The sequence below is a fragment of the Centropristis striata genome, chromosome 24 (genome assembly GCF_030273125.1).
Source record: "Centropristis striata isolate RG_2023a ecotype Rhode Island chromosome 24, C.striata_1.0, whole genome shotgun sequence".
Lineage (NCBI taxonomy): Eukaryota > Metazoa > Chordata > Actinopteri > Perciformes > Serranidae > Centropristis > Centropristis striata.
The window spans coordinates 18,939,105-18,950,383 of NC_081540.1; the positions used below are offsets into that span (position 1 = coordinate 18,939,105).

The 11,279-nt window shown below is 37.0% G+C and overlaps 1 pseudogene; it reads right to left on the minus strand.

The window, feature by feature from the left end:
* Positions 1-3,973: 3,973 nt before the first annotated feature.
* On the minus strand, positions 3,974-6,786 carry LOC131962605 (high-affinity choline transporter 1-like; annotated as a pseudogene).
* Between the last annotated feature and the right edge of the window lie 4,493 nt (positions 6,787-11,279).

Here is an 11,279-nt window from a genome sequence, read left to right on the forward strand (position 1 = left end):
AATACAGGAATACTTTGACTGTAATGGTTTGAATACAGATTTCCAACATGCTTACAGACATAACCATTCAACTTGTTCCGCCCTTACAGCAATGACGGATGATTGGCTTAAAGAAATGGATAATTCTAAGATGACTGGTGCAGTATTACTCGATTTCAGTGCGGCATTTGATGTCATAGATCATAATCTACTCATCAGTAAATTAGAATGCTATGGATTTAGTCCAACCGACATCAAATTTATGAAGAGTTATCTCACAAGTAGGACGCAACGGGTTTATTACACTGGCAGTTGGTCTCACTCCAGGGTCTTGGATTGTGGGGTCCCGCAAGGGAGCTGTCTGGGACCACTCTTATATGGTATCTTCACAAATGATTTACCATCAGTTTTGTGTAAAACGACTGTACAAGTGTATGCTGATGATTCCACACTGTATTATGCTGCAAAAACCCAGTGAACTGGACAATGTTTTGTCAGCTGAGTTAAATATGGTTTTTGAGTGGATAAAACGAAATAAGATGGTACTGAATATTTCTAAAACGAAATCAATTATCTTGGGATCAAGTCATAAACTGTCATCTACACCAAAGATGAGTTTGAACTTGTCTGGGGAACCTATAGAACAGGTAGATAAAGTAAAATTATTGGGCATAATAATTGATAATCAGTTGTCATGGGCAGAACACATTGATACCATAGTGAGGAAGATGGGTTGTGGTATCTCAATGGTGAGGAAATGTCTTTCTTATGTCCCTACAAATATTGTGGGACAGGTGGCTAAATCATTAATTTTATGTCACCTGGATTATTGTGCACCTGTATGGTCCTCCGCATCTAAAGGTCAACTAAGGACATTACAAACTGCCCAGAACAGAGCTGCCAGGTTGGTTTTACATTGTTCCATAAGAACAAACACTATCAGTATGCACCGTCAACTTTCCTGGTTAATGGTAGAGTACAGGTTGGCGTGCAATACAACAACATTTTTTAGAAACACTGTCTATTCTTTTCAACCTGTTTTCTTATATAACCAAATTGTCAGATGTGATCAGGTTCATTCTTATGTGACAAGGTCAGTTATTTATCAGTTATTGGAATAATTGCCCACTGAATATACGTGAACTGAATAGTAAAGTATCTTTTAATTATTACTTGAGAATGCACTATTTAAATTTGTGAGTCATGAATTAACATATTTACTGTATGAAAGTGAGAATTAATGTAATAGATATGAATGTAATAACTTATTCGTAATGATTTCTGATGATGTATATAATAATGTCTACAATGTTTAATTGTTAAGTGATTTTTGTTTTGTCTTGTGGACCCCAGGAAGACTAGCTCGTCCCACTTTTGGTGACAGCTAATGGGGATCTTTTTAACAATAACAACAAAAAACCACCTCAAAAAAAAAGTCATACTATAGCATGTCCATTTTGGTCAAAATTGGTGAAATCTTAAAATGCCTAAAACTGCTTAAAATTGGTCAATTATAGTCTGCTGATACATATTAGAGCACAATATGGCCAGAAATTACAGAAAAACACCATATTTTGAGATTTCCAAAATGACCACCTCAAAAAAACAGTCATACTATAGCATGTCGATTTTGGTCGAAATTGGTGAAATCTTAAAATGCCTAAAACTGCTTAAAATTGGTCAATTATAGTCTGTTGATACATATTAGAGCATAATATGGCCAGAAATTACAGAAAACACAATATTTTGTGTATTTATTTTTATTGTTTTCATAACAGAAAAATATATACAAATTATGTATACAAATTAGAGTTAAATGGTGGAGCTACACAGAACAATACATGTTTTGGGGTTTTTTTTGACAGAGTTTTTGACATTAGACAAACAAAACAAGGGTATAACATAAATGGCACAGCAACAGAATAACACTAATTCAGTTTTTAGACATTAAATCAAGAAAAGGTTGCCATATTTTAAAAAAGATATCCTCTTTAGTAGATATGATGTACCTGATTTTCTTTTTGCTCTTTGCCCTTTCAGATTTCCAAGACTGTAGAATTAACTTTCTGGCTAACAACGTTGAAAGGGAGATAGCCTTAGCTTCATAACTACTTTTTACACTATCTGGATTAGCCACTCCAAACAACACAGTGAACGGGTTACATGGATGATTAAGGGCCTTGGTGAAGAACTCAAACAAGGATGACCAGAATGGTTGTAGCTTATGACACAACAAAAATAAGTGGGATAGTGTTCCCTCTTCACTTTGACACCTAATACATTGGGGTGACCAGTGTTGCCACAGTTACCTTGAAAAAGTAATCCGATTACTGATTACTCCTTTAAAAAGTAACTTAGTTACTTTACTGATTACTTGATTTTAAAAGTAACTAAGTTAGATTACAAGTTACTTTATTAGTTACATTCAGCAGCTGCCGACAACAACCCCTCGCCGCCTCAACATAAAAATGACAACCAGTTTTAAATTGCCAATACTCATTTTATTGGAAGTGTATTTTTAACAGTAACGTACAAACTTAAAAACAATTTCCTGAAAAAAATACATGTTTTTATAAAAAATAAAATAAAGACAGTCTTTCTTGACTTTACTTAAAAATAAATACTCTCTTTTTTTAAATAAAAAATAAAATAAAGACAGTCTTTCTTGACTTTATTTAAAAATAAATACTCTCTTTTTTTAAAAATAAAAAATAAAATAAAGACAGTCTTTCTTGACTTTACTTAAAAATAAATACTCTTTTTTAAATAAAAAATAAAATAAAGACAGTCTTTCTTGACTTCACTTAAAAATACTCTTTTTGTAGCTATAAGACTGTATATAACATAAAGACAGTCTTTTCTGACCTGACATATTTAACTAATACTGTAATGACAAAACCTACTGTTTTATGATCTACATTGTTTATAAATGTAACAATCAAAATCTTTTTAACATGTTTTATGAACACTGAACCTGTACATCATTATAGAAGCAAGGAGTTGTTTTACAAAACAAAACATAACACCAGGCTCTAATGTCTACCTTTGTTACATTGGCCTAATCTTATGTTGGATTTGCATGTTATATAATAATATATTAAAATGAAACAAACTCTGAGCATTTATACCCCGGACTGCCAATAGCGACCATATTGACTGCTGCATATAAACGGCAGTTATAGACCACTTTGTCCAGCTGTGCTGTGTGAATCGCAAGAGAGAAAGAGATGAGGTACCAGGCGCGTACGGGCAAAAACTGAAGGAGGAGGATCGGATGGTGGCTCAGGTAGCAATGAGGAAACTGTCACTGTAAGCTGCACACCTGTCAGCTGCACACCTGTAAGCAGCTGTGCTCCATGCAGACATTTCTCAAACTTTATTTTGTAGGCTAAGGACAGACTAGATCATGATTGTGTTGGATATAAAGCGCCATATAGTCATCCTTACTGATTGACTTAACGTAGCCTGAAGGTAGTGGGAGTGTCTGTTGTGAGTTTAGGGGGCACGTCAGCCAGAGCTGTAGTGTGTGTGTGAGTGAATGAGTGAGTGAGACTGCTGCCTGCTGAACAGAGGGTCGCAGAAAAAGGATCTGAAGTGCCCGTGTTTCGGCTTCAAAAACCCGCAGAACTGATCCGAAAACAGCCCAATTTTATCCACCCACCCAAACCCATTTTTACCCGCAAAATAGATTGCAAAACCGCCGATCGACGTCGCTCCCCGAGTCGCAAGAAGAAAGCAAATATATCGTTTTACTAAGGAAAATGACAAAAAATACTAACGCACACAGTGACTTGGATAAGTAACTTTAATCTGATTACTGGTTTGGAAATAGTAACGCGTTAGATTACTCGTTACTGAAAAAAGTGGTCATATTAGAGTAACGCGTTACTAATTAACGCGTTACCGGCATCACTGGGGGTGACACATCCCGAAATATTTTCTGTAATCTGGATGGAGAATAATGTAGTCTATGTAGTCTATGTTCTGGAACTGGGGTTCAGTTAATATGGAGAGTTTAAACCCAGACATTGAACGTTTTATACCCAAGAAGACCGATAACATTCAGAACATAAACAATGGTACAATGGTACATGGTTGTAGTGGCACTGTTGTGCTATTGCAGACATAGTAATAATATCCAGTATAATCCAGTGTTGCCGAGGTCACAGTACACATATTATGGACTCTTACTATAGGCTCCTCTAAACATGGTAAGTAGTATACATCCTTTGCTATTACCCCAAACCAACTGTCATATTCAAAAGACACAAACAAGATAAATAGGAGCATCCTATCCTTAGCATTCTGTATCGAGCATTAGTGGAGAGGCAGATGTGTCTTTTTCATTTTGAAAATCAGAGTCTCTGTCACCATCTGCTGGTGCTTCCTGTGATTTCACCTTGAACACGTCCAGCCTCTCAGGAAGGATCCCCTTGTTGAACAGGAGTGAAGCCACATATGAGACCATGGGAATGGAGACCAGAGCAGAAAGCATGCAAATGGTCTTGAAAGGCCAGCTCTGAATGTAAACACCATCCTTTAAAGTGCATCCTGGGAACTGCAGGATCACAGGGAGGCCGAACAACGGCTCTCCACACAACAGCCTCATTACCACCGCAACAAGGTAGCATGCGATCACCCCGTAACCATTGGATACCCTAATGAAGAGGACGCAGATCATTTGGGGAAATAAAATGGTGTATGTGAGATCTGAGCCCAGGATCCAGAACACTAAAATGCCGCCATCCAGATATGTGAGGGAAGTTCCCACAAGTCCTGCAACCACTATGGAGAGCCGAATCACCCACTGTAGCTCCTTGTCTGATGCCTGAAAAGAAGAACAATAGTTCAGTAGATATTTACATTGTCAAAGTTCCCTTAAAACATCACAAATCCCCACTTCTACATTCATTTTCTTTCACCTGGCCTGGTAGATGTTGGTGGTGAAGACAGTGGTTGCAGACAAGAGGAAAGAGTCAGCGGATGACATCACAGCAGCAGCAACAGCTCCCATGCCAAAAGCAGAAATGTAGGCTGGTGTAAAATGTTGAAGGGTGATGGGCAACACCATGGCCGTCTCCCCTCACTCATATGGTGAAGGAGATCCATATGAGGTGGAGTTCCAGTCTGTAACCAGAAACAGACAAAAGGTTGTGGCTGCATTCACAAATCTGGAAGGTTAAAGATACAGTGAAACTTGTGCAGTTACCTGTTGAAGCTGCAACAGCTGCAATCAACACAGATGGAAGTCCAGCAATGATGACTCCTCCTGCAGCTATGAAACAGATGATTCTGGCTGTGGATGTGGAGGCTGAGGAGAGTACCCTTTGATGGAAATCCTGAACAGCCATATTGCCCAAAGTCTAGAAAGTGAAAATTAGATGACAATTATTGAATTGGCTACAAAGAGATGCAGAAAGACTACAAAGAGACACAAAACACTACAAAGAAAGATGAAAAAATGACTTAAAAGAGATGTAAAAATACAGCAGAGACGCAAATAGACATCAGACATGCAAAAAGACCACAAAGAGATGCAAAAAGACTGCAAAGAGACGCAAAAAGATGACAGAGACGCAAAAAGACTACGAAGACATGCAAAAAGACTACAAAGAGATACAAAAAGACTACAAAGACATGCAAAAAGACTACAAAGAAGTGCAAAACAGCGAAACAAAAACTACAAAAAGACTTATTACAACGGAAAGGGGCAAGAATAAAACAAATCGACACCAAATAACAATAAATAGCCAACTAGATCCAAAATGACCACAATGGGACACAAAACAACGAGAAAGAGAACAAAAAGAGACTCATACAAATGACCAACTAATATGATGGAGTTGGGTGGGTTTTCCAGAAATGACATAAAAACAAAATATTCTGAGTTGTACAAAATTTGAAAACATGTCATATTATAGAATGTCGATTTCGGGCAAAATTAGTCAAATTTTAAAATGCCTAAAACTGCTTAAACTGGGTCAATTATAGTCTGTTGATACATATTAGAGCATAATATGGCCAGAAATGACAGAAAAACACCATATTTTGGGATTTCCAAAATGACCTCCTCAAAAAAAAGTCATACTATAGCATGTCGATTTTGGTCAAAATTGGTGAAATCTTAAAATGCCTAAAACTGCTTACAATGGGTCAATTATAGTCTGTTGATACATATTAGAGCATAATATGGCCAGAAATGACAGAAAACACAATATTTTGTGTATTTATTTTTATTGTTTTCATAACAGAAAAATATATACAAATTATGTATACAAATTAGAGTTAAATGGTGGAGCTACACAGAACAATACATGTTTTGGGGTTTTTTTTGACAGAGTTTTTGACATTAGACAAACAAAACAAGGGTATAACATAAATGGCACAGCAACAGAATAACACTAATTCAGTTTTTAGACATTAAATAAAGAAAAGGTTGCCATATTTTAAAAAAGATATCCTCTCTAGTAGATATCATGTACCTGATTTTCTCCAAGTGTAATACATTTCCCAGCTCTCTCAACCACATTTCAAACGTAGGAGCCCTTTCAGATTTCCAAAACTGTAGAATTAGCTTTCTGGCTAACAACGTTGAAAGGGAGATAGCCTTAGCTTCATAAATACTTTTTACACTATCTGGATTAGCCGCTCCAAACAACACAGTGAACAGGTTACATGGATGATTAAGGGCCTTGGTGAAGAACTCAAGCAAGGATGACCAGAATGGTTGTAGCTTATGACATGACAAAAATAAGTGGGATAGTGTTCCCTCTTCACTTTGACACCTAATACATTGGGGTGACACATCCCGAAATATTTTCTGTAATCTGGATGGAGAATAATGTAGTCTATGTAGAAAACACAATATCTTGGGATGTCCAAAAATGACCCCCTCAAAAAAAAAGTCATACTATAGCATGGTGATTTTGGTCAAAATTGGTGAAATCTTAAAATGCCTAAAACTGCTTAAAATGGGTCAATTATAGTCTGTTGATACATATTAGAGCATAACATGGCCAGAAATCACAGAAAACACCATATTTTTGGATTTCCAAAATGACCCCCTCAAAAAAAAGTAATTTGTCGAAATTTTAAAATGCCCCGATACTCTCAAAATAGTCTTATTGTAGTCTGTTGATACACGTAGTTGGGTGACAGAAAAACACAGTATTTTGAGTTGTCCAAAATTAGAAAAAAAGTCATACTATAGCATGTCGATTTTGGTCAAAATTGGTCAAATTTTAAAATGCCGAAAACTGCTAAAAATGGGTCAATTACATTCTGTTGATACATATTAGAGTATAATTCAGTTACATTTGACAGGACACAGTTACCAATACATCTTGCCATAGTAAACAAACTTGAGTGCGTCAAACAGAGTTCTCACCAGTGAGTGTGTGTATAGCTGAGAGTCGGGACCCTGAAAATGTAATACAATTTGTTGTAGGCATACTATACTGTTGTAGACAGTTGGAAGAAAGAAAGGGAGGAATGCAACTAGAAGAAAGGAATAGCAACAAGAAGACAGTTGGAAGGAAGGAATAGCAACTAGAAGACAGTTGGAAGGAAGGAATGCAACTAGAAGACAGTTGGAAACAAGGAATGCAACTAGAAGACAGTTGGAAGGAAGGAATAGCAACTAGAAGACAGTTGGAAGGAAGGAATAGCAACTCAAAGAAAGAAAGGAACGCAACGCAACTGGAAGACAGTTGGAAGAAAGAAAGGAAGGAATGCAACTAGAAGGAAGGAATAGCAACTAGAAGACAGTTGGAAACAAGGAATGCAACTAGAAGACAGTTGGAAGGAAGGAATAGCAACTCAAAGAAAGAAAGGAACGCAACGCAACTGGAAGACAGTTGGAAGAAAGAAAGGAAGGAATGCAACTAGAAGGAAGGAAGAGCAACTAGAAGGAAGGAATAGCAACTAGAAGACAGTTGGAAGGAAGGAATAGCAACTAGAAGACAGTTGGAAGAAAGAAAGGAAGGAATGCAACTAGAAGACAGTTGAAGTAAGAAATAGCAACTAGAAGACAGTTGGAAGAAAGAAAGGAAGGAATGCAACTAGAAGACAGTTGAAGTAAGAAATAGCAACTAGAAGACAGTTGGAAGGAAGGAATAGCAACTAGAAGACAGTTGGAAGGAAGGAATAGCAACTCAAAGAAAGAAAGGAACGCAACGCAACTGGAAGACAGTTGGAAGAAAGAAAGGAAGGAATGCAATTAGAAGGAAGGAATGAAACTAGAAGGAAGGAATAGCAACTAGAAGACAGTTGGAAGAAAGAAAGGAAGGAATGCAACTGGAAGACAGTTGGAAGGAAGGAATAGCAACTAGAAGACAGTTGGAAGGAAGGAATAGCAACTAGAAGACAGTTGGAAGGAAGGAATAGCAACTAGAAGACAGTTGGAAGGAAGGAATAGCAACTAGAAGACAGTTGGAAGAAAGAAAGGAAGGAATGCAACTAGAAGGAAGGAATGCAACTAGAAGACAGTTGAAGGAAGGAATAGCAACTAGAAGACAGTTGGAAGGAAGGAATAGCAACTCAAAGAAAGAAAGGAACGCAACGCAACTGGAAGACAGTTGGAAGGAAGGAATAGCAACTAGAAGACAGTTGGAAGAAAGAAAGGAAGGAATGCAACTAGAAGGAAGGAATGCAACTGGAAGACAGTTGGAAGAATGAAAGGAATGCAACTAGAAGGAAGGAATAGCAACTACAAGACAGTTGGAAGAAAGAAACGCCGATTCCAATCTTAATTGGATAAAAAATTAATTATGCAAAGTCACTATTGAACCACTATATTTTACCTTTATTACATTATTACATTGTGAAACAGACTGATAGTTGATTCAGTTACATTTGACAGGACACAGTTACCAATAAATCTTGTCATAGTAAATAAACTTGAGTACGTCAAGCCGAGTTCTCACCAGTGGGGGCCATGTCCCCACCGTTTTTTCTGAGAGATAAATGACAACAAAATCAACTGAAAATGTAATACAATTTGTTGTAGGCATACTATACTGTTGGTACATGTATATTATACATATCAACTGGTGTTGTCAGAAGAATGTCTTTGTGTGATCCGTGTCCAGCTGGTCCAGGCTCCTCGTCTTCCTTCCTGCACACACAAAGAAACAGAAAATTGACCTTATGATCATGTGATCTTCTCCGTTTGTGTGATCAGATTGAGCCCTACCTGCCCTACGAGTTCACCTGTGAGGGGATGCTGCAGAGAGTCAACGCCTTCATCGAGAACCAGGTAACACAGTACCACTATTTTTCTTTAAATATGGTGTGTTTGTTATTTCTGGGGGGAAAAATGATACTATATCTATCAACAGACTATGACAAGACCATTTTGAGAGTTTCGGGCCGTTTGAAAATTTTATGACTTTTTCTTGAAAAATTTCGACATGCGTATGTCGTATGACTTTTTCCAAATTTTGGACATCTCAAAAATATGTTTTGTATCCTGTCATTTTTGACAGATTATACTGTAATATGTATCAACAGACTATCATTGGGCTATCTTGAGCATTTTTAGGAATTTAAAATTTGACCATTTTTGACACTATCATAGATTGTTAAATTAAATAAAAATAACATTCATATACTAAATACTAGCTAATACACAAATAATAAATACATAAAACAATATAAAGTACTTGTGTGTTTGCATAAAAGTATATTATAATGTTCAGTAACCTAACTAATATTACTGTAAAAATATCCATAACAAGGACCTGGCCAAGTGAGTCACACACACACTTTAAGGCATTGACCTACACAAAAACACTTTAACGTGCTGGAAATACATCACAAAACATACATTTTTACGTGAAAATAATCTGTATGTATTGGACAGAAACATGTAATATGAGCAGCTGTAAGGTGCTGGAAAAGCTTAAAAATTAATCGTGAAATTGAAAAAGGACTTTAAAAAGGTGTTCCTTGATGTTCCCCTACTTGTGTCTAAGACAGGTACATTCATAAAGAGCAACAAGAAGACAGTTGGAAGGAAGGAATAGTAACTATAAGACAGTTGGAAGGAAGGAATAGCAACTCAAAGAAAGAAAGGAACGCAACGCAACTGGAAGACAGTTGGAAGAAAGAAAGGAAGGAATGCAATTAGAAGGAAGGAATAGCAACAAGCAGACAGTTGGAAGGAAGGAATAGCAACTCAAAGAAAGGAACGCAACGCAACTTTCATAAAGTCATACATTCATAAAGAAGGAACATGAATAAAAATATTTCTGAGAATGTCCCTGCAATGAGTGTCCATTAGGGGGCGGCACACCACAGGTTTGAATTCATACAGTCATGAAAAAAAATTATTAGACCACCCTTGTTCTCTTCATTGTATTTGTTCATTTTAATGCCTGGTACAACTAAAGATGCATTTGTTTGGACAAATATAATAACAAAAATAGCTGATAAGAGTTTAATTCAAGAGCTGATATCTAGACATTTAACATGGTTTTATTGATCATGATTTTGGTTATCATCAAGAAGACCATGGTAGATATATTAAATTAAACTCAGCTATTTCTGTTGTTATCATTATTATTGTCCAAACTGATGGACATTTAGTTGTACTAGGCATTAAAATGAACAAGAAATTGAAGAGAACAAGGGTCTAATCATTTTTCCATGACTGTATGTGCATTTAGATTTTTTTTTTTTACTGAAATAAAGTGCAGTGTGGTGTTGTTACGTCCACTGACCAAACCCAGCCAGCAGACAATAACACAACAATCAGAAAATTAAACAAAGTCAAAAGTGATGTGAACAATGATGATTTATTTTATGAACAACAGAAGAAAGACACACTAAGGTGGGGGAGGATGGGACAAGTGGTTGTGCCAAAAGAAAGTTGAAACAAATATCACAAAAGAAGGCCTATCTAAACTAGCTGTGAAGAAGAAAAAAAAAAAAAAAAAGACCTAACTAACTTCTCTACAAAAAAGGCTTTTCAGAACAATACAGGGGCATAGTTGGGAGAGTTGGTTGGCCCCCAACCGAAGGGTTGGTGGTTCGATCCCTGACCATCGCAGCCTACATGTCGAAGTATCCTTGAGCAAGATACTGAACCCCAAATTGCTCCCGATGCTGCGTTCATCGGTGTGTGAATGAATTCCCAATGGTGGCAGGTGGCACCGTTTAGGGTAGCCTCTGCCACCAGTATGAATGTGTGTGTGAAAGGGTGAATGAGCGCAGTCTGTAGTGTAAATCGCTTTGAGTGGTCGCAAAGCGACTAGAAAAGCACTATATAAGTGCAGGTCCATTTACCATTTACCACAACC